Below are 23,761 nucleotides of genomic sequence, written 5' to 3' on the forward strand. Positions count from 1 at the left end.
TGAGTTAGTCCTTCAATTGAATGGGACTACCTTGTGTTTAAGGCACATGGCCATCCCTCTGTGACAAAAGAGAGTAAGCATGAAGAGCTTCTCACAGTTCAAGTCAAGAAGAGCCCACACAGTCAAATTCTAAGTTTGTGTTGTGAGCCACAACGAAACTCTAAGTTTGGTGTTAAGATCCCATATCCAAACTCTAAGTTTGGTGTGGACAACTATACAACATTGACCTGATCACCTGTGGCTCCATGAGAGCCACTGTCAAGCTATTGACATTAAAGAAGCGCTTGTTGGGAGGCAACCCAATTTTATTTATCTAATTTTATTTATTTTGTTTCTTTGTTATTTTTGTGTTTAATTAGGTACATGATCATGAGGAGTCACGAAAAAATCAAAAAAATTAAAAAAGAGTCAAAAACAGAAGAAAAAATTTTCACCCTGGAGGCAGCGCAGACTGGCGTTCAACGCCAGTAAGATGCATCTGGCTGGCGTTCAACGCCAGAACAGAGCACCATTCTGGCGCTGAACGCCAGAAACAAGCAACAACCTGGCGTTTAACGCCAGGATGTGCACATAGAGGACGAACTGGCGCTGAACGCCAGAAACAAGCATGAAACTGGCGTTCAACGCCAGAAACATGCATTACATGGGCGTTTAACGCCCAGAACATGCACCAATGGGCGTTTGAACGCCAGAATGATGCATGGAGGCAATTTACATGCCTATATGGTGAAGGAATGGTATTTCTTTTCACCTCAGGATCTGTGGACCCCACAGGATCCCCACCTCAGGATCTGTGGACCCCACAGGATCCCCACCTACCTTTTCTTTAATCCTAATCACACTCTCCTAATCTAAATCTCATTTCACTCTTCCCATGTCACTCTTCCCAAAAACCTTCACCAATCACCTCAATTCCTCTTCCCAATTACCCCATACACCATTCACATCAACCTCCTCTTCCCCATAAACCCCACCTACCTCCATAAATTCAAATTCATTTCCCACCCATTCCCACCCAAATTGGCCGAACTCCCACCCTCCCTCTCCCTATAAATACCCTTCTTTTCTTCTTCATTTTCACACAACACAAACCCCTTCTTCTCTCATATAGCCGAACTCACTCCTCTCCCTCTCTTCCAAATTCTCTTCTTCTTCTTCTACTCTTCTTTTCTTTTTTGCTCGAGGGCGAGCAAATTTTAAGTTTGGTGTGGTAAAAAGCCTAAGCTTTTTGTTTTTCATCACCATCAATGGCACCTAAGATCGGAGTATCCTCAAGAAAAGGAAAAGGGAAGGCAAAAGCTTCCACCTCCGAGTCATGGGAGAAGGAAAGATTCATCTCCAAAAGCCATCAAGACCACTTCTATGATGTTGTGGCAAAGAAGAAGGTGATCCCCGAGGTCCCTTTCAAGCTCAAAAAGAATGAGTATCCGGAAATCCGACATGAAATCCAAAGAAGAGGTTGGGAAGTCATAACCAACCCCATGCAACAAGTCGGAATATTGATGGTTCAAGAGTTCTATGCCAATGCATGGATCACTAGGAACCATGATCAAAGTATGAACCCGAATCCAAAGAACTATATCACAATGGTTCGGGGGAAATACTTAGATTTTAGTCCGGAAAATGTGAGGTTGGCGTTTCACTTACCCATGATGCAAGGTGATGAACGCCCCTACACAAGAAGGGTCAACTTTAATTAAAGGTTGGACCAAGTCCTAATGGACATATGTGTGGAAGGCGCCCAATGGAGAATAGACTCCAAAGGCAAACCGGTCCAACTAAGAAGACTGGACCTCAAGCCTGTAGCTAGAGGATGGTTGGAGTTCATCCAAAGATCCATCATCCCTACAAGCAACCGATCTGAAGTTACTGTGGATCGGGCCATCATGATCCATAGCATCATGATTGGAGAGGAAGTGGAAGTTCATGAAGTCATCTCCAATGAACTCTACAAAATAGCCGACAAGCCTTCACACATGGCACGGCTAGCCTTCCCCCACCTTATATGTCATTTATGTTACTCGGCTGGAGTCATCATAGATGGAGATGTCTCCATTGAAAAGACAAGCCCATCACCAAGAAAAGGATGAAGCAAACAAGAGAAGTTCCTCACGGCCCTCAAGAAGAACATGAGGAAGTTCATCATCAACAAATGCCTCAAGGAATGCACTTTCCTCCCAACAACTATTGGGAGCAACTCAGCACCTCTTTAGAAGATCTGAGTCATAATGTTGAACAATTAAGGGTGGAACATCATGAGCACTCCATCATTCTCCAAGACATAAGAGAAGATCAAAGAGCAATGAGGGAGGAGCAACAAAGGCAAGGAAGGGACATAGAAGAATTGAAGAACATCATTGGTCCTTCAAGAAGAAGACGCCACTAAAGGTGGATTCATTCCTTGTTCTTTATTTCTTTCTGTTTTTCGGTTTTTAGTATTATGTTTATCTATGTTTTGTGTCTTTATTTCATGATCATTAGTATGTAACCATGCCTTAAAGCTATGAATAAAATCCATTAGTCCTTCACTTCTCTTAAATGAAAAATGTTTTAATTCAAAAGAACAAGAAGTACATAAATTTCGAAATTATTATTGAATTTAATTTAATTATATTGATGTGGTGGCAATAATTTTTGTTTTCTGAATGAATGCTTGAACAGTGCATATTTTTGATCTTGTTGTTTATGAGTGTTAAAATTGTTGGCTCTTGAAAGAATGATGAACAAAGAGAAATGTTATTGATGAACTGAAAAATTCATGAATTGATTCTTGAAGCAAGAGAAAGCAGTGAAAAAGTAAGCTTGCGAAAAAAAAAATGGCGAAAAGAAAAAGAAAGAGCAGTAGAAAAAGCCAATAGCCCTTAAAACCAAAAGGCAAGGGTAGCAAGGATCCAAGGCTTTGAGCATCAATGGATAGGAGGGCCCAAGGAAGTTAAATCCAGGCCTAAGCGGTTAAATCAAGCTGTCCCTAACCATGTGCTTGTGTCATGAAGGTCCAAGTGAAAAGCTTGAGACTGAGTGGTTAAAGTCGTGATCCAAAAGAGTGTGCTTAAGAGCTCTGGACACCACTAACTGGGGACTTTAGCAAAGCTGAGTCACAATCTGAAAAGGTTCACCCAGTTATGTGTCTGTGGCATTTGTGTATCCGGTGGTAATACTGGAAGACAAAGTGCTTAGGGCCACAGCCAAGACTCATAAGTAGCTGTGTTCAAGAATCAACATGCTTAACTAGGAAAGTCAATAACACTATCCCAAATTCTAAGTTCCTAAGAGACGCCAATCACTCTAAACTACAAAGGAAAAAGTGAGATGCCAAAACTGTTCAGAAGCAAAAAGCTACAAGTCCCGCTCATCTAATTAAATTAATATTCATTGATATTCTGGAATTTATAGTATATTCTCTTCTTTTATCCTATTTGATTTTCAGTTGCTTGGGGACAAGCAACAATTTAAGTTTGGTGTTGTGATGAGCGGATAATTTATACGCTTTTTGGCATTGTTTTTATATAGTTTTTAGTAAGTTTGAGCTACTTTTAGGGATGTTTTCATTAGTTTTTATGTTAAATTCACATTTCTGGACTTTACTATGAGTTTGTGTGTTTTTCTGTGATTTCAGGTAAATTCTGGCTGAAATTGAGGGATTTGAGCAAAACTCTGAAGAAGGTTGACAAAAGGACTGCTGATGCTGTTGGAATCTGACCTCCCTGCACTCGAAATGGATTTTCTGGAGCTACAGAACTCCAATTGGCGCGCTCTCAACGACGTTGGAAAGTAGACATCCAGGGCTTTCCGGCAATATATAATAGTCCATACTTTATTCGAAGATTGACGACGTAACTTGGCGTTGAACGCCAAGTACACGCTGCTGTCTGGAGTTAAACGCCAGAAAAACGTCATGATCTGGAGTTGAACGCCCAAAACACGTCATAACTCGGAGTTCAACTCCAGTAAATGCCTCAGCTCGTGGATTAATCAAGCTCAGCCCAAGCACACACCAAGTGGGCCCCGGAAGTAGATTTATGCATCAATTACTTACTCATGTAAACCCTAGGAGCTAGTCTAGTATATATAGGACATTTATCTATTGTATTAGACATCTTTTGACCACTTTAAGTCTTTTATCATTCGGTCACTTGATCATGGAGAGGGCTGGCCATTCGGCCATGCCTGAACCTCTTTTGCTTATGTATTTTTCAACGGTGGAGTTTCTACACACCATAGATTAAGGGTGTGGAGCTCTGCTGTACCTCAAGTATTAATGCAATTCCATTGTCTTTTATTCAAATCTCTCTCATTCTTATTCCAAGATATTCATTCGTACCCAAGAACATGATGAATGTGATGACAAGTAACCCTCATTATCATTCTCACTTATGAACGCGCGTGATTGACAACCACTTCCGTTCTACATGCAACAGAGCTTGAATGCGTATCTCTTAGATTCCCCAACAGAATCTTCGTGGTATAAGCTAGATAGATGGCGGCATTTATGAGGATCCGGAAAGTCTCACCTTGTCTGTGGTATTCCGAGTAGGATCCTGGGAATCCGGAAAGTCTAACCTTGTCTGTGGTATTCCGAGTAGGATTCCGGTAATGAATGACTGTGACGTGCTTCAAACTTGCAACCTGCTGGGCGTTAGTGACAGACGCAAAAGAATCAAGGGATTCTATTCCAGTAGGAGCGGGAACCAACCAGTGATTAGCCGTACTGTGACAGAGTGCGTGAGCATTAGTTTTCACTGCGAGGATGGGATGTAGCCATCAACCATGGGTGATGCCTCCAGACGATTAGCCGTGCGACTGACAACCGCATAGGATCATTTTCCCGAGAGGATTGAAAGTAGCCACAGCTGATGGTGAACCCCTATACAAAGCTTGCCATGGAAAGGAGTAAGAAGGATTGAGTAGAAGCAGTAGGAGAGCAGGCGTCCTTGAGCCATGCAGCATCTCCATTCGCTTATCTGAAATTCCCACCAATGAATCTGCATAAGTCTTCTATCCTTTTTATTATTTCTATTTTCTTATCTTTATTTTCGAAACCCATAAACCAATTTAATCTGCCTGACTGAGATTTGCAAGGTGACCATAGCTTGCTTCATACCAACAATCTCTGTGGGATCGACCCTTACTCACGTAAGGTTTATTACTTGGACGACCCAGTACACTTGCTGGTGAGTTGAACGGAGTTGTGAATTTAACCAAGAGACACAATAGTTTTTGTGTATATGCTAAAGAGCCAATATTGATGATCACAATTTCGTCCACCAAGTTTTTGGCGCCGTTGCCGGGGATTGTTCGAGTATGGACAACTGACGGTTCATCTTGTTGCTCAGATTAGGTAATTTTCTTTTCAAAAATCTTTTTCAAAATTTTTCTTTTCTTTTTCGTTTTTCCAACTTTGTTTTTCGAAAAAAATTAAATAAAAATACAAAAAAAAAATTAGAAAATCATAAAAATCAAAAAATACTTTGTGTTCTTGTTTGAGTCTTGTGTTAATTTTTAAGTTTGGTGTCAATTGCATGCTTTTAAAAATTTTTCTTGCATTTTTCGAAAATCTCATTCATTCATAGTGTTCTTCATGATCTTCAAGTTGTTCTTGATAAGTCCTCTTGTTTGATCTTGATGTTTTCTTATTTTGTGTCTTTCCTTGTTTTTCTTGTGCACTTTTGCATTCATATTTTTCATGCATTAAAGATTTCTAAGTTTGGTGTCTTGCATGTTTTATTTGCATCAAAAAAATTTTCTTCAAAATTATGTTCTTGATGTTCATCATGATCTTCAAAGTGTTCTTGGTGTTCATCTTGACATTCATAGCATTCTTGCATGCATCTTGTGTCTTGATCCAAAATTTTCATGTTTTGGGTCATTTTTGTGTTTTTCTTTAAACATTCAAAAATCAAAAAAAAAATATCTTTTCCTTATCTCCCTCTAAAATTTCGAAATTTTGGGTTGACTTGGTCAAAAATTTTTAAAATTAGTTATTTCTTACAAGTCAAGTCAAAATTTCAATTTTAAAAATCTTATCTTTTCAAAATCTTTTTCAAAAATCATATCTTTTTCATTTTTTATAATTTTCGAAAATTTCGAAATTATTTTTCAAAATATTTTCAAAAATCTTTTTCTTATCTTTATATCAAATTTTCAAAAATTAGCTAACAATTAATGTGATTGGTTCAAAAATTTGAAGTTTGTTACTTTTTTGTTAAGAAAGGTTCAATCTTTAAGTTCTAGAATCTTATCTTGTAATTTCTTGTTAGTTAAGTCAATTTTAAAATTAAATCTTTTTCAAAATGTCTTTTTCAAATATATCTTTTTATCTTTTATCTTATCTTTTTCAAAAAATTTTATCTTTTTCAAAATTTGATTTCAAAATATCTTATCTAACTTCTTATCTTCTTATCTTTTTCAAATTTGATTTCAAATCTTTTTCAATCAACTAACTAACTCTTTGTTTGTTTCTTATCTTTTTCAAAACCACCTAACTACTTTTCCCTCTCTAATTTTCGAAAATACCTCCCTCTCTTTTTCAAAAATTCTTTTTGTTTTAAATTTTAATTTTAATTATATTGTGTCTTAGTTGTTCGAAAATTACTAACCTCTTTTCCAAAAATTATTTTCGAAATCTCCCTTCTCTTTTCTTCTTCTATTTAATTATTTAATTACTAAAACTTCTCTTCACCTCTCTTCATCCAAAAATTCGAATCCATCCCTTTTCTTTCTTATACCCCTATCTTCTTCTACTAACATAAAGGAATCTCTATACTGTGACATAGAGGATTCCTCTTTCTTTTCTTGTTTTCTTCTCTTTCATATGAGCAGGAACAGGGAAAAGGGCACTCTTGTTGAAGTTGATCCAGAACCTGAAAGGACTCTGAAGAGAAAATTAAGAGAAGCTAAATTACAACAATCCAGAAATAACCTTTCAGAAATTTTCGAACAAGAGAAAGACATTGCAGCCGAAAATAATAATAATAATAATAATGCAAGGAGAATTCTTGGTGACTTCACAAAGCCAACGTCCAAGTTTGATGGAAGAAGCATCTCCATTCCTGCCATTGGAGCCAATAACTTTGAGCTGAAACCTCAGCTAGTTGCCTTAATGCAACAAAACTGCAAGTTTTATGGACTTCCATCTGAAGATCCTTATCAGTTTTTAACTGAGTTCTTGCAGATCTGTGAGACTGTAAAGACGAATGGAGTTAATCCTGAAGTCTACAGACTCATGCTTTTCCCTTTTGCTGTAAGAGACAGAGCTAGAATATGGTTGGATTCACAACCTAAGGATAGCCTGAACTCCTTGGAAAAGCTGGTCACTGCCTTCTTGGATAAATTCTTTCCTCCTCAAAAGCTGAGCAAGCTGAGAGTGGATGTTCAAACTTTCAAACAAAAAGATGGTGAATCCCTCTATGAAGCTTGGGAAAGATACAAGTAGCTGACCAAAAGATGTCCATCTGACATGTTTTCAGAATGGACCATGTTAGATATATTCTATTATGGTCTCTCTGAATTTTCGAAAATGTCACTGGACCATTCTGCAGGTGGATCTATTCACCTGAAGAAAACGCCTGAAGAGGCACAAGAACTCATTGACATGGTTGCAAACAACCAGTTCATGTATACCTCTGAGAGGAATTCTGTGAATAATGGGATACCTCAGAAGAAAGGAGTTCTTGAAATCGATGCTCTGAATGCCATATTGGCTCAGAACAAAATGCTGACTCAACAGGTTAACATAATCTCTCAAAATCTGAATGGATTGCAACATGCATCCAACAGTACTAGAGAGGCAGCTTCTGAAGAAGCTTATGATCCTGAGAACCCTGCCATGGCAGAGGTTAATTACATGGGTGAACCTTATGGAAACACCTATAACCCATCATGGAGAAATCATCCAAATTTCTCCTGGAAGGATCAACAAAAGCCTCAACAAGGCTTTAACAATGGTGGACGCAATAGGCTAGGCAATAGCAAGCCATATCCATCATCTTCTCAGCAACAGACAGAGAATTCTGAACAAAACACCTCTAATTTAGCCAATATAGTCTCTGATCTGTCAAAGGCCACTTTCAGTTTCATGAATGAAACCAGATCTTCCATTAGAAATTTGGAGGCACAAGTGGGCCAGCTGAGTAAGAAAGTTATTGAAACTTCTCCCAGTACTCTCCCAAGCAATACAGAAGAAAACCCAAAAGGAGAGTGCAATGCCATTGATTTAATCAAAGTGGCCGAATGCATAGGGGAGGAGGAGGACGAAAATCCTAGTGAGGAAGACCTCCTGGGATGTCCTTCAAGCAAGAAGGAGTTTCCTATTAAGGATCCTGAGGAATCTGAGGCTCATACAGAGACCATAGAGATTCCATTAAACCTCCTTCTGCCATTCATGAGCTCTGAAGACTATTCATCCTCTGAAGAGGATGAAGATATGACTTGGAGAGCAAGTTGCTCAATATTTAGGAGCTATCATGAAGCTGAATGCCAAGCTGTTTGGTAATGAGACTTGGGAAAGTGAACCTCCCTTGCTCATTAGTGAACTAGATACTTGGATTCAGAAAACTCTACCTCAAAAGAAGCAAGATCCTGGAAAGTTCCTAATACCTTGTACCATAGGCACCATGAGCTTTGAAAAAGCTCTATGTGATCTGGGGTCAGGGATAAATCTTATGCCACTCTCTGTAATGGAGAAGCTGGGGATCATTGAGGTACAACCTGCCTTGTTCTCATTACAATTGGCAGATAAGTCTTTGAGACAAACTTATGGAATGGTAGAGGACGTTTTAGTAAAGGTTGAAGGCCTTTACATCCCTGCTGATTTCATAATCCTAGACACTAGGAAGGAAGATGATGAATGCATCATCCTAGGAAGACCTTTCCTAGCCACAGCAGAAGCTGTGATAGATGTTAACTGAGGTGAGTTAGTCCTTCAATTGAATGGGGACTACCTTGTGTTTAAGGCACATGGCCATCCCTCTGTGACAAAAGAGAGTAAGCATGAAGAGCTTCTCAAAGTTCAGAGTCAAGAAGAGCCCACACAGTCAAATTCTAAGTTTGGTGTTGTGAGGCCACAACGAAACTCTAAGTTTGGTGTTAAGATCCCATATCCAAACTCTAAGTTTGGTGTGGACAACTATACAACATTGACCTGATCACCTGGTGGCTCCATGAGAGCCACTGTCAAGCTATTGACATTAAAGAAGCGCTTGTTGGGAGGCAACCCAATTTTATTTATCTAATTTTATATTATTTTGTTTCTTTGTTATTTTTGTGTTTAATTAGGTACATGATCATGAGGAGTCACGAAAAAATCAAAAAAATTAAAAATAGAGTCAAAAACAGAAGAAAAAAATTTTCACCCTGGAGGCAGCACAGACTGGCGTTCAACGCCAGTAAGATGCATCTGGCTGGCGTTCAACGCCAGAACAGAGCACCATTCTGGCGCTGAACGCCAGAAACAAGCAACAACCTGGCGTTTAACGCCAGGATGTGCACATAGAGGACGAACTGGCGCTGAACGCCAGAAACAAGCATGAAACTGGCGTTCAACGCCAGAAACATGCATTACATGGGCGTTTAACGCCCAGAACATGCACCAATGGGCGTTTGAACGCCAGAATGATGCATGGAGGCAATTTACATGCCTATATGGTGAAGGAATGGTATTTCTTTTCACCTCAGGATCTGTGGACCCCACAGGATCCCCACCTCAGGATCTGTGGACCCCACAGGATCCCCACCTACCTTTTCTTTTAATCCTAATCACACTCTCCTAATCTAAATCTCAATTTCACTCTTCCCCATGTCACTCTTCCCAAAAACCTTCACCAATCACCTCAATTCCTCTTCCCAATTACCCCATACACCATTCACATCAACCTCCTCTTCCCCATAAACCCCACCTACCTCCATAAAATTCAAATTCATTTTCCCACCCATTCCCACCCAAATTGGCCGAACTCCCACCCTCCCTCTCCCTATAAATACCCTTCTTTTCTTCTTCATTTTCACACAACACAAACCCCTTCTTCTCTCATATAGCCGAACTCACTCCTCTCCCTCTCTTCCAAATTCTCTTCTTCTTCTTCTACTCTTCTTTTCTTTTTTTGCTCGAGGGCGAGCAAATTTTAAGTTTGGTGTGGTAAAAAGCCTAAGCTTTTTGTTTTTCATCACCATCAATGGCACCTAAGACCGGAGTATCCTCAAGAAAAGGAAAAGGGAAGGCAAAAGCTTCCACCTCCGAGTCATGGGAGAAGGAAAGATTCATCTCCAAAAGCCATCAAGACCACTTCTATGATGTTGTGGCAAAGAAGAAGGTGATCCCCGAGGTCCCTTTCAAGCTCAAAAAGAATGAGTATCCGGAAATCCGACATGAAATCCAAAGAAGAGGTTGGGAAGTCATAACCAACCCCATGCAACAAGTCGGAATATTGATGGTTCAAGAGTTCTATGCCAATGCATGGATCACTAGGAACCATGATCAAAGTATGAACCTGAATCCAAAGAACTATATCACAATGGTTCGGGGGAAATACTTAGATTTTAGTCCGGAAAATGTGAGGTTGGCGTTTCACTTACCCATGATGCAAGGTGATGAACGCCCCTACACAAGAAGGGTCAACTTTAATCAAAGGTTGGACCAAGTCCTAATGGACATATGTGTGGAAGGCGCCCAATGGAGAATAGACTCCAAAGGCAAACCGGTCCAACTAAGAAGACTGGACCTCAAGCCTGTATCTAGAGGATGGTTGGAGTTCATCCAAAGATCCATCATCCCTACAAGCAACCGATCTGAAGTTACTGTGGATCGGGCCATCATGATCCATAGCATCATGATTGGAGAGGAAGTGGAAGTTCATGAAGTCATCTCCAATGAACTCTACAAAATAGCCGACAAGCCTTCACACATGGCACGGCTAGCCTTCCCCCACCTTATATGTCATCTATGTTACTCGGCTGGAGTCATCATAGATGGAGATGTCTCCATTGAAAAAGACAAGCCCATCACCAAGAAAAGGATGGAGCAAACAAGAGAAGTTCCTCACGGCCCTCAAGAAGAACATGAGGAAGTTCATCATCAACAAATGCCTCAAGGAATGCACTTTCCTCCCAACAACTATTGGGAGCAACTCAGCACCTCTTTAGAAGATCTGAGTCATAATGTTGAACAATTAAGGGTGGAACATCATGAGCACTCCATCATTCTCCAAGACATAAGAGAAGATCAAAGAGCAATAAGGGAGGAGCAACAAAGGCAAGGAAGGGACATAGAAGAATTGAAGAACATCATTGGTCCTTCAAGAAGAAGACGCCACTAAAGGTGGATTCATTCCTTGTTCTTTATTTCTTTCTGTTTTTCGGTTTTTAGTATTATGTTTATCTATGTTTTGTGTCTTTATTTCATGATCATTAGTATGTAACCATGCCTTAAAGCTATGAATAAAATCCATTAGTCCTTCACTTCTCTTAAATGAAAAATGTTTTAATTCAAAAGAACAAGAAGTACATAAATTTCGAAATTATTATTGAATTTAATTTAATTATATTGATGTGGTGGCAATAATTTTTGTTTTCTGAATGAATGCTTGAACAGTGCATATTTTTGATCTTGTTGTTTATGAGTGTTAAAATTGTTGGCTCTTGAAAGAATGATGAACAAAGAGAAATGTTATTGATGAATTGAAAAATTCATGAATTGATTCTTGAAGCAAGAGAAAGCAGTGAAAAAGTAAGCTTGCGAAAAAAAATGGCGAAAAGAAAAAGAAAGAGCAGTAGAAAAAGCCAATAGCCCTTAAAACCAAAAGGCAAGGGTAGCAAGGATCCAAGGCTTTGAGCATCAATGGATAGGAGGGCCCAAGGAAGTTAAATCCAGGCCTAAGCGGTTAAATCAAGCTGTCCCTAACCATGTGCTTGTGTCATGAAGGTCCAAGTGAAAAGCTTGAGACTGAGTGGTTAAAGTCGTGATCCAAAAGAGTGTGCTTAAGAGCTCTGGACACCACTAACTGGGGACTTTAGCAAAGCTGAGTCACAATCTGAAAAGGTTCACCCAGTTATGTGTCTGTGGCATTTGTGTATCCGGTGGTAATACTGGAAGACAAAGTGCTTAGGGCCACGGCCAAGACTCATAAGTAGCTGTGTTCAAGAATCAACATGCTTAACTAGGAAAGTCAATAACACTATCCCAAATTCTAAGTTCCTAAGAGACGCCAATCACTCTAAACTACAAAGGAAAAAGTGAGATGCCAAAACTGTTCAGAAGCAAAAAGCTACAAGTCCCGCTCATCTAATTAAATTAATATTCATTGATATTCTGGAATTTATAGTATATTCTCTTCTTTTATCCTATTTGATTTTCAGTTGCTTGGGGACAAGCAACAATTTAAGTTTGGTGTTGTGATGAGCGGATAATTTATACGCTTTTTGGCATTGTTTTTATATAGTTTTTAGTAAGTTTGAGCTACTTTTAGGGATGTTTTCATTAGTTTTTATGTTAAATTCACATTTCTGGACTTTACTATGAGTTTGTGTGTTTTTCTGTGATTTCAGGTAAATTCTGGCTGAAATTGAGGGATTTGAGCAAAACTCTGAAGAAGGCTGACAAAAGGACTGCTGATGCTGTTGGAATCTGACCTCCCTGCACTCGAAATGGATTTTCTGGAGCTACAGAACTCCAATTGGCGCGCTCTCAACGACGTTGGAAAGTAGACATCCAGGGCTTTCCAACAATATATAATAGTTCATACTTTATTCGAATATTGACGACGTAACTTGGCGTTGAACGCCAAGTACACGCTGCTGTCTGGAGTTAAACGCCAGAAAAACGTCATGATCCGGAGTTGAACGCCCAAAACACGTCATAACTCGGAGTTCAACTCCAGGAAATGCCTCAGCTCGTGGATTAATCAAGCTCAGCCCAAGCACACACCAAGTGGGCCCCGGAAGTGGATTTATGCATCAATTACTTACTCATGTAAACCCTAGGAGCTAGTCTAGTATATATAGGACATTTATCTGTTGTATTAGACATCTTTTGACCACTTTAAGTCTTTTATCATTCGGTCACTTGATCATGGAGAGGGCTGGCCATTCGGCCATGCCTGAACCTCTTTTGCTTATGTATTTTTCAACGGTGGAGTTTCTACACACCATAGATTAAGGGTGTGGAGCTCTGCTGTACCTCAAGTATTAATGCAATTCCATTGTCTTTTATTCAAATCTCTCTCATTCTTATTCCAAGATATTCATTCGTACCCAAGAACATGATGAATGTGATGACAAGTAACCCTCATTATCATTCTCACTTATGAACGCACGTGATTGACAACCATTTCTGTTCTACATGCAACAGAGCTTGAATGCGTATCTCTTAGATTCCCCAACAGAATCTTCGTGGTATAAGCTAGATAGATGGCGGCATTTATGAGGATCCGGAAAGTCTCACCTTGTCTGTGGTATTCCGAGTAGGATCCTGGGAATCCGGAAAGTCTAACCTTATCTGTGGTATTCCGAGTAGGATTCCGGTAATGAATGACTGTGACGTGCTTCAAACTTGCAACCTGCTGGGCGTTAGTGACAGACGCAAAAGAATCAAGGGATTCTATTCTAGTAGGAGCGGGAACCAACCAGTGATTAGCCGTACTGTGACAGAGTGCGTGAGCATTAGTTTTCACTGCGAGGATGGGATGTAGCCATCAACCATGGGTGATGCCTCCAGACGATTAGCCGTGCGACTGACAACCGCATAGGATCATTTTCCCGAGAGGATTGAAAGTAGCCACAGCTGATGGTGAACCCCTATACAAAGCTTGCCATGGAAAGGAGTAAGAAGGATTGAGTAGAAGCAGTAGGAGAGCAGGCGTCCTTGAGCCATGCAGCATCTCCATTCGCTTATCTGAAATTCCCACCAATGAATCTGCATAAGTCTTCTATCGTTTTTATTATTTCTATTTTCTTATCTTTATTTTCGAAACCCATAAACCAATTTAATCTGCCTGACTGAGATTTGTAAGGTGACCATAGCTTGCTTCATACCAACAATCTCTGTGGGATCGACCCTTACTCACGTAAGGTTTATTACTTGGACGACCCAGTACACTTGCTGGTTAGTTGAACGGAGTTATGAATTTAACCAAGAGACACAATAGTTTTTGTGTATATGCTAAAGAGCCAATATTGATGATCACAATTTCGTCCACCAATGGGTTTTCGAAATTTAATAATAATTGGAAAATAAAAAGGGATAGAAATACTTATGTAAATCAATAGTGAGAATTTCAGATAGGTGTATGGAGATGCTGTGCTCCTCTTGAAACTCTACTTCACTACTCACTCTTCCTTCAATCCTTCTTACTCCTTTCCATGGCAACCTGTATGTAGGGCATCACCATCATCGGTGGCTACTTTCAATCCTCTCGGGAAAATGATCCTATGCGCTGTCACTGCACGGCTAATCGTCTGGAGGCATCACCCTTCGTTGATGGCTACATCCCATCCTCTCAGTGAAAATGTTCCTATGCTCTGTCACAGCACGGCTAATCATCTGTCGGTTCTCAATCAGGTTGGAATAGAATCCATTGATTCTTTTGCGTTTGTCACTAACGCCCAGCCTTCAGGAGTTAGAAGCTCGTCACAGTCATTCAATACCGGAATCCTACTCGGAATACCACAGACAAGGTTAGACTTTCCGGATTCTCATGAATGCCGCCATCTATCTAGCTTATACCACGAAGATTCTGTTGGGGAATCTAAGAGATATGCGCCCGGCCTAAGGTAGAACGGAAGTGGTTGTCAGTCACGTGCGTTCATAGGTGAGAATGATGATGAGTGTCACGGATCATCACATTCATCAAGTTAAGTATAACGTATATCTTGGAATAAGAATAAAAGAGAATTGAATAAAAAGTAATAGTGATTGTATTGAAACTTGAGGTACAGCAGAGCTCCATACCCTTAATCTATGGTGTGCAGAAACTCCACTGTTGAAAATACATAAGTAAAAGGTTCAGGCATGGCCGAATGGCCAGCCCCCTTGAGTGATCAAGAGACCGAATAATCAAAGGCTAAACAGTCCAGAGATTAAACTGTCAAAAGATGTCTAATACAATAGTAACTTATCCTATTTATACTAGACTAGCTACTAGGGTTTACATGAGTAAGTAATTGATGCATAAATCCACTTCCGGGGCCCACTTGGTGTATGCTTGGGCTGAGCTTGATCTATCCACGAGCTGAGGCTTTTCTTGGAGTTGAACTCCAAGTTATGACGTGTTTTGGGTGTTCAACTCCGGATCATGACGTTTTTCTGGCATTTAACTCCAGACAGCAGCATGTACTTGGCGTTCAACGCCAAGTTACGTCGTCAATTTTCGAACAAAATATGGACTATTATATATTTCTGGAAATATCTGGATGTCTACTTTCCAACGCCGTTGAGAGCGCGCCAATTGGAGTTCTGTAGCTCCAGAAAATCCATTTCGAGTGCAGGGAGGTCAGATTCCAACAGCATCAGCAGTCCTTTTGTCAGCCTTTTTCAGAGTTTTGCTCAAGTCCCTCAATTTCAGCCAGAATTTACCTGAAATCATAGAAAAACACACAAACTCATAGTAAAGTCCAGAAATGTGAATTTAACATAAAAACTAATGAAAACATCCCTAAAAGTAGCTTAAACTTACTAAAAACTACCTAAAAACAATGCCAAAAAGCGTATAAATTATCCGCTCATCACTTGAGCTCGGGTTTAGGAGGCTTATCCTCTTCCTGAGGAATTTTCAGAGGTTCTTTTATTTCCTCTGGTTCTTCCAGGTCAGGCTGAACACCTTTAAAGATATCCTCTAGCTCTGATTCGAGACTCTCAGTCATATAGATCTCTTCCACCAAAGAGTCAATAATATCAGCGCTCATGCAGTCATTTGATGTGTCTGGATGCTGCATAGCTTTGACAGCATTCAACTTGAACTCATCCTCATTGACTCTCAGGGTCGCTTTCCCTTTTTGTACATCAATGAGAGTTCGTCCAGTTGCTAGGAAAGGTCTTCCTAGGATGAGAGTTGCACTCTTATGCTCCTCCATTTCCAGCACTACAAAGTCAGTTGGAAAGGAAAATGGCCCAACCTTGACAATCATGTCCTCAATTATGCCTGATGGATATTTAATGGAGCCATCAGCAAGTTGGAGACATATCCGGGTTGGTTTGACTTCTTCAGTCAACCCAAGCTTTCTGATAGTGGATGCAGGTATTAGGTTGATACTTGATCCAAGGTCACATAGGGCTGTCTTGGTACAAGCACCTTCTAATGTGCATGGTATCATAAAGCTTCCTGAATCTCGAAGCTTCTCTGGTAAGCTTCTCAGAATGACTGCACTGCATTCTTCAGTGAGAAACACTTTTTCAGTTTCTCTCCAGTCTTTCTTATGACTTAAGATCTCTTTCATAAACTTAGCATAAGAAGGTATTTGCTCAAGTGCCTCTGCAAACGAAATCTTTATTTCAAGAGTCCTTAGATAGTCTGCAAAGCGGGCAAATTGTTTATCCTGTTCCGCTTGGCGGAGTTTCTGAGGATAAGGCATCTTGGCTTTATATTCTTCAACCTTAGTTGCTGCAGGTTTATTCCCTACAGAGGTGGTTGGAGAAGCCTTTTTAGAGGGGTTACTATCAGCACTCTCAGGTGTCTGATTCCTCATTGGCGTTTGAACGCCAGGACTGGGTGAGGAATAGGCATTTAACGCCAACTTTTCCCCCCTTTCTGGCGTTTGAATGCCAGAACTGGGCAAGGAATGGGCGTTTAACGCCAGCTTTTCCCCCCTTTCTGGTGTTTGAACGCCAGGAGTATTCCTCTCTGGGCTCTTACTGTCCTCAGAGGGATTTTGGGCAGTGGTTTGGTTATCCTCTGTCAGTTGTTCCTTTCTTGGGTTTTTGCCACTTTGAGCAGTGTTATTCAATGTCTTCCCACTCCTCAGTTGAACTGCTTGGCATTCTTCTGTTATCTGTTTAGATAACTGCTGTTTTGTCTGATTCAACTGTGATTCTATATTCTTGTTAGCAATTTTGGTTTCTTGGAGCATCTCTTTAAATTCTGCTAACTGTTTTGTCATCAGGAGTAATTGTTGATTAAGCTCAACAATCTGTTCTTGAGGATTAGGATCAGTAGTTACTGCCATAGCTTCTTCTTTTGTAGAGGACTCACTGCTTGAGTATAGATGTTGATTTCTAGCAACAGTATCTATGAGCTCTTGAGCCTCTTCAATCGTCTTCCTCATATGTATAGATCCACCAGCTGAGTAGTCTAGAGACATCTGAGCTTTTTCTGTAAGCCCATAGTAGAAGATGTCTAACTGTATCCACTCTGAAAACATTTCAGAGAGGCATTTTCTTAGCATACTTCTGTACCTCTCCCAGGCATTATAAAGAGATTCATTATCCTCTTATTTAAAGCCTTGGATGTCCAGCCTTAACTGTGTCATCCTTTTTGGAGGGTAAAATTGATTCAGGAATTTGTTTGATAACTGTCTCGATGTTTTTATGCTTGTTGTGGGTTGGTTATTCAACCACCTCTTAGCTTGATCTTTTACAGCAAATGGAAACAGTAATAATCTGTAGACATCCTGATCCACCTTTTTATCACGTACTGTGTCAGCAATTTGTAAGAACTGTGCCAGAAACTCAGTAGGTTCTTCCTGTAGAAGACCGGAATACTAGCAATTTTGCTGCACCATGATAATGAGTTGAGGATTTAGCTCAAAGATGCTTGCTTTAATGGGAGGTATACAGATGCTACTCCCATATGCAGCTGTAATGGGGTTAGCATATGACCCCAGAGTCCTTCTGGACTGCTCAATTCCACTTAGGTCTATGATGGAGAAAGGGAAATGATATGGATTCACAAGTAAAGTATAAAATATTTATTTTTTTTCGTTTTTTATTAGAATTGCCCGAAAATAATAAAATAAATGGAAAAGAAAATAAAACAAAATTTCGAAAACTAAAAGAAAATAAAATCAAAGCAAATTGAAAGCTAAATCAATTAATTAATTAAAAGGATTTTGGAATTAGCAATTAAAAAGATATGATTGAAAAGATATGATTTAAAAATTAATGTAAAATTTCGAAGATTTAAAGGAAAACACAAAGAAGACACTTAACTTAGAAATTTTTAGAAAATCACACTCAAATTTTCGAAAACTTAAAGAAAAACACAAAGAAGACACCAAACTTAGAATTTTTAAAGATCAAGAAAGGACTAAGAACATGCAAATTCGGAAAATTAAAAGAAAACAAAATCATGCAATTGACACCAAACTTAAAATATGAAAATAAACTCAAATAAAAGACTCTAAACCAACAAAAATAAAACAGTCCTAATCTAAGCAACAAGATAAACCGTCAGTTGTCCAAACTCAAACAATCACCGGCAACGGCGCCAAAAACTTGGTGCACGAAATTGCAATCACACTTTTGCAATTCAGCACAACTAACCAGCAAGTGCACTGGGTCGTCCAAGTAATACCTTACGTGAGTAAGGGTCGATCCCACGGAGATTGTTGACTTGAAGCAAGCTATGGTTATCTTGTAACTCTTAGTCAGGATATCAATAATTCTCAGGTTTAATTGTGAAAAGTAAAAGAACATGAAATAAATACTTGTTTTGCAGTAATGGAGAACAGGTTGAGGTTTTGGAGATGCTCTATCTTCTGAATCTCAACTTTCCTACTGTCTTCTTCTTCATGCACGCAAGGCTCCTTCCATGGCAAGCTGTATGTAGGGTTTCACCGTTGTCAATGGCTACCTCCCATCCTCTCAGTGAAAATGTTCAACACACCCTGTCACAGCACGGCTAATCATCTGTCGGTTCTCAATCAGGTTGGAATAGAATCCAGTGATTCTTTTGTGTCTGTCACTAACGCCTAGCCTTCAGGAGTTTGAAGCTCGTCACAGTCATTCAATCCTTGAATCCTACTCAGAATACCACAGACAAGGTTCAGACCTTCTGGATTCTCTTGAATGCCGCCATCAATTCTAGCTTATACCACGAAGATTCTGATTAAGGAATCCAAGAGATATTCACTCAATCTAAAGTAGAACGGAGGTGGTTGTCAGGCATACGTTCATAGGTGAGAATGATGACGAGTGTCACGGATCATCACATTCATCAAGTTGAGGAACAAGTGATATCTTAGAATAGAAGCAAGCGTGATTGAATGAAAAACAGTATTAATTGCATTAATCCATCAAGACACAGCAGAGCTCCTCACCCCCAACCATGGGGTTTAGAGACTCATGCCGTAGAAGGTACAATATGAAACATGTAAAGTGTCATGATGTAAAGATACAATGTCAAAAGATCCTATTTATAGTGAACTAGTAACCTAGGATATACAGAAATGAGTAAACGACGTAAAAATCCACTTCCGGGGTCCACTGAGTGTGTGCTTGGGCTGAGCATTGAAGCTTTCATGTGTAGAGACTTTTCTTGGAGTTAAAAGCCAGCTTTTGTGCCAGTTTGGGCGTTTAACTCCAATTTTTGTGCCAGTTCTGGCGTTAAACGCCGGGAATTCTGAAGCTGATTTGCAACGCCAGTTTGGGCCATCAAATCTCGTGCAAAGTATGGACTATTATACATTGCGAGAAAGCCCAGGATGTCTACTTTCTAACGCAATTGAGAGCGTGCCAATTGGGCTTCTGTAGTTCCAGAAAATCTACTTCGAGTGCAGGGAGGTCAGAATCCAACAGCATCTGCAGTCCTTTTTCAGCCTCTGAATCAGATTTTTGCTCAGGTCCCTCAATTTCAGCCAGAAATTACCTGAAATCATAGAAAAACACACAAACTCATAGTAAAGCCCAGAAAAGTGAATTTTAAATAAAAACTAATAAAAACATACTAAAAAGTAACTAAAATGTACTAAAAACATACTAAAAACAGTGCCAAAAAGCGTATAAATTATTCGCTCATCATAGCCATTGATTACTTTACAAAGTGGATAGAAGCACAACTATTAGCAAAGATAATCTCGAACAAAGTATAAAAGTTTATTTGGAAATTCATTATTTGTAGATATGGTTTACCCAGAGAAATTATCTCAGACAACGGTAGGCAATAACCGATAAAAAATACTTCATTTTTAACCAATTTACACATTAAACATCATTTTTCCTCTATCGAGAACCCACAAAGCAATGGGCTCACAAAGGTGGTGAACAAAGTGATTTTGCAGGCCCTAAAGAAAAACTAACAGAAGCTAAGGGTCGATGGGCAGAACTTATACCCGAAATATTATGGAGCTATAACACAACTCTCCAGTCCACAACAAAAGAAAGTCCTTTCCGATTAGTATATGGATCTGAATGCATGATTTCCCTAGAGCTCGGCCAAGGCTCAACTAAGACCGAACACTTTGACGAGAATGTCAACGCGCAATCCAGACATGTCAAGCTTGATGTCATTCACGAAGGACACTATATCACAAAGTTGAGGCAAAGGTCAATGCAGATGGCTATGAAAATACATTATGACAAGAAAGTCCGGCCGAGGACTCTTAAAGAAGGAGATCTAGTGCTGAGACAACTTGAAGATGTTCGGAAACCTCCAGGTCACGGGAAGTTGGCGTCAACCTGGGAGGGACCCTTCTGAATCGCTAAAGCCATCGGAAGGGGGGCTTACTGTTTAGAAACATTAGATGGAACAGCCATGCCAAATACATGGAACATTTCATCACTCAAGTCCTATTATAGCTAATCAAGTCGTTGTAACCAGTAGGATGGCCAGGTACTCTTTTTTCCTAACCACGAGGTTTTTCTCTAAGGAGGGTTTTACTCGGGTAGGTTTTAATGAGGCCGACCATCCCACATACCTCAAACATGATAACCTTTTTCATATGAATAAAACAAATTATACATGTCTATTCCACTCTGTCATATTCAAACAAACTTCGAACCAACAGAACCAAAGTTGGAATCATGAAAGATGAAAAATTCAAAAACGTCAAACGTTTGAGTCAATTCCGACACCATAGGTCGGAAAAACAGTTAATACAATCAAAATGAAGCCGACCCCAACATAAAAGTAGAAAAAATATCAACCTTTAAACAAAACAAACAAATTCTCGAAATTCAAACAGGAGGGGGGACATTTTCATCATGATCTTCACCCGCTTCATCTTGGACCAATTTTCCATCAATAACAATTTTTGTCACGTCAAGTTGACGGACATCAAACTCAGGTGCAAACAGCGACACCTGAGAAATAGCTCGGTCGAATCCAGAAGTAAACATCTCTATACCTTCATCCTTCAACTCGTGGATATGAGCAGTCATCTTGCCTTTTGTCTTATCAGTGTCTTTTATCTCACTCTGGAGGAGACAAATCTGATCCCGAAGCCGAGCAATTTCATCTTCCTCATCTTTCCTTTTGGAAGTGACGTTGACAATAATCTCCTCTTTCTCTTTCACCATACGCTCTAAAGCAATGAATTTCTCAACAACAACTTGTTGTTCGGCTCCAAGCGATTTTGTAGTACGACCAACACACAGAAGCCGCGAAGCAACAACCTAAGACAACAAGGTGAGCACAATAAGTTGAAAACAAACCAGTTAGAAGGATAAAAAGAAAACATTTGTCAACCTGAATATATTTCCCCAAGGCATCCACCCCAGCCCGGCAAGTAAGCAGCATGTCTCTAGGGTACTGAGAAACCCTATCAAAAAGCTCGGCCAAAGGAAACTTATCACCCCAAAGGGAATGCGAACTCGTCTGAGGGATAAACCCGTGGAGTCTCTGCTGACGATTGATGAGCGGATAATTTATACGCTTTTTGGTATTATTTTTAGGTAGTTTTTAGTATATTTTAGTTACTTTTTAGTGTATTTTTGTTAGTTTTTATGCAAAATTCACATTTCTGGACTTTACTATGAATTTGTGTGTTTTTCTGTGAATTCAGGTATTTTCTGGCTGAAATTGAGGGACCTGAGCAAAAATCTTATTCAAAGGCTAAGAAAGGACTACAGATGCTGTTGGATTTTGACCTTCCTGCACTCGAAGTGGATTTTATGGAGCTACAGAAGCCCAATTGGTGCTCTCTCAATTGAGTTAAAAAGTAGACATCTTGGGCTTTTCAGCAATGTATAATAGTCTATACTTTTCCCGAGATTTAATGGCCCAAACTGGCATTTAAACGCCCACCAGAGACCCTTTTCTGGCGTAAAACATCGGAACTGGCACCAAAGTTGGAGTTAAACTCCAAGGATGGCCTATGCACATGAAATCTTCAAGGCTCAACCCAAACACACACCAAGTGGGTCCCAAAAGTGGATTTCTGTACTATCTACTCATTTTTTGTAAACCTAGCTCACTAGTTTAGTATAAATAGCACTTTTTACTATTGTATTGGAAGTCTTGGACCTTTTGGGAGTTCTTCGAACCCGTTTTGGAGGCTGGCCATTTGGCCATGCCTAGACCCTTTGTTCTTATGTATTTTCAACGGTGTAGTTTCTACACCTCATAGATTAAGGTGAGAAGCTCTGCTGTTCCTCATGAATTAATGCAAGTACTATGGTTTTTCATTCAATTCACGCCTATTTCTTCTCCAATATATACTCTTGTACTTAATTCAGTTAAGTCAGACTGAAGGGGTGACCTGTGACAATCACTCTCTATCTTCGGTACTCGCTTAGTCAAGATCCACGTGCCTGACAACCACAAAGTGGTCTAAACCTTGTCTGTGGTATTCTGAGTAGGATCTAGGAAGGGATGACTGTGAAGAGCTTCAAACTCGCGAATGTTGGGTGCAGTGATAGTGTGCAAAAGGATTAATGGATCTTATTCTGACAAACCGACAGATGATTAGCCATGCGGTAGCTGTACCTGATATTTTTCATCCGAGGCGAGAAATCCAACAGTTGATTAGCTGTACAAAAATTATAAAGGACCATTTTCTCTGAGAGGATCCTATAGCTTGCCATGGAAGGGAGCACGCATGATTGGATGAAGACAATGGGAAAGCAGAGGCTCAGGAGTAACAAAGCATCTCCAAATGCTTATCTGAAATTCCCACCAATGAATTACATAAGTATCTCTATCTTATTCTATGTTTTATTTATCTTCTAATTATTAAAAAACACATAACCATTTGAATCCGCCCGACTGAGATTTACAAGATGACCATAGCTTGTTTCAAACCGTCAATCTCTGTGGGATCGACTCTTACTCACGTAAGGTATTACTTGGACGACCCAGTGCACTTGCTGGTCAGCTATGCGAAGTTGTGAAAAGTGTGAATCGCGATTTTGCATACCAAGTTTTTGGCGCCGTTGCCGGGGATTGTTCGAGTTTGGACAACTGACGGTTCATCTTGTTGCTTAGATTAGGTAACCTTTTTTTTCTTCTTGTTTCAACCTTTACTTTCTTTTCAAAAATGTTTTCGAAAAATATTTTTAAAAAAATCACAAAAACAATTTTTTTTTTGTGTTTCTTGTTTGAGTCTAGTGTCAAATTCTATGTTTGGTGTCAATTGCATGTTTTCAAATTTTCTCAAGTTTTCGAAAAAAAAATTTATGCATTGTGTTCTTCATTGATCTTCAAGTTGTTCTTGACGATTTTCCTTGTTCTGATCTTTAAATTCTCCTGTTTTGTGTCTTTTCCTATTTTTCATATGCATTTTCAAATCCATAGTGTCTAAACATTAAAAATTTCTAAGTTTAGTGTGTTGCATATCTTTCTTTTATTAAAAATTTTCAAAAATATGTCCTTGATGTTCATCATGATCTTCAAAGTGTTCTTGG

At 39.6% G+C, this 23,761-nt stretch overlaps 1 non-coding gene across 1 annotated transcript; it reads right to left on the reverse strand.

Annotated features, from left to right (window-relative positions):
* Nucleotides 1-7,354: 7,354 nt before the first annotated feature.
* Nucleotides 7,355-7,458, reverse strand: LOC112704660 (small nucleolar RNA R71). The gene has a single exon (XR_003155274.1). It is a non-coding gene; the product is annotated as a small nucleolar RNA R71 (small nucleolar RNA).
* Nucleotides 7,459-23,761: the final 16,303 nt, after the last annotated feature.

The sequence above is a fragment of the Arachis hypogaea genome, chromosome 7 (genome assembly GCF_003086295.3).
Source record: "Arachis hypogaea cultivar Tifrunner chromosome 7, arahy.Tifrunner.gnm2.J5K5, whole genome shotgun sequence".
Lineage (NCBI taxonomy): Eukaryota > Viridiplantae > Streptophyta > Magnoliopsida > Fabales > Fabaceae > Arachis > Arachis hypogaea.